This window comes from Sinocyclocheilus grahami, unplaced genomic scaffold, assembly GCF_001515645.1.
Source record: "Sinocyclocheilus grahami isolate Dianchi unplaced genomic scaffold, SAMN03320097.WGS_v1.1 scaffold536.1, whole genome shotgun sequence".
Classification (NCBI taxonomy): domain Eukaryota; kingdom Metazoa; phylum Chordata; class Actinopteri; order Cypriniformes; family Cyprinidae; genus Sinocyclocheilus; species Sinocyclocheilus grahami.
In genome coordinates this window covers 372561-373559 of record NW_015505715.1, presented here as the reverse complement: position 1 = coordinate 373559, position 999 = coordinate 372561, and positions in this window count along the sequence as shown.

Below are 999 nucleotides of genomic sequence, written 5' to 3'. Positions count from 1 at the left end.
CCTGCATAACCTGCTGTGGCGGGACAGGCCCGTCTCTGTTTACCTGCCAGCAGCTGGATGGCACATCACGCCCGACACACAGATGTGCCATTATTTCCACACTCAATGCCTTTCATTGTTGACTTTGTGATCAGACGTTCCTGTATTGTGGTCAGTGGTGACTGGTGTAAGAATGGGACGGATGTTAATTTGCGTTTTCAAAAGTAAAAGGCCATTTCCTCTCCAAATTGGTTTGTGTTTGGCATCTTAGTAAAGAAAATGATTGATTGTGCTCACTGATCTGATGTCACTGCAGTTGGCACATGGGTTTGTTGTTGTTTAGAGTGAGATTAAGCAGCTGTTCACATACAACACGTTTTTCCATTCCACTTTTCAGTTATTTTACAATATAAACACATGCTAGACGGACATAAAACATGTGGTGAGACTTTGCGGTTTCCCCCATTTCTTTTTCAAAGCGTGTTCGGTGTGAATTGCTTCTAAAGCAAATGATATGCATATGACATAGGATTAGTACAAATGATATGTCTGAGGATTAAATAATAGCTCATTTTTCACCATAGATACCCTTATGGAAAATGGTAACTCTGGGCAAGGGCTACTAAAATTCCTTAACACAAATAACATTTCATGGTGAAACTGAGTTGATCTGTTTTAATAGAAAATACAGATTCACTTAGGTAGTGTTTTTAAAATAAAGACTGCATAGTGACGTTTTTTGTCTTTTGGCATGCACATACATGTAACAACCTGTTTTGCACCTGACCACTGATCATGCAGCTTCTGATGCACAGTATATGTGTTTATAATATATTTTTATTTAAAACTTAACAGACCTTTTTGACCTGTTTGTTTAAAAGTCTATTTGCACTATCTTTAAGATAAATTTCACTTGGTTAAATATTTTGTTATGTAATGCAACTTTTATTCGGATTAAATGTGGCTAAATGTACAATTTGTACAATGCCAGGACCACTATATATATATATATATATATAT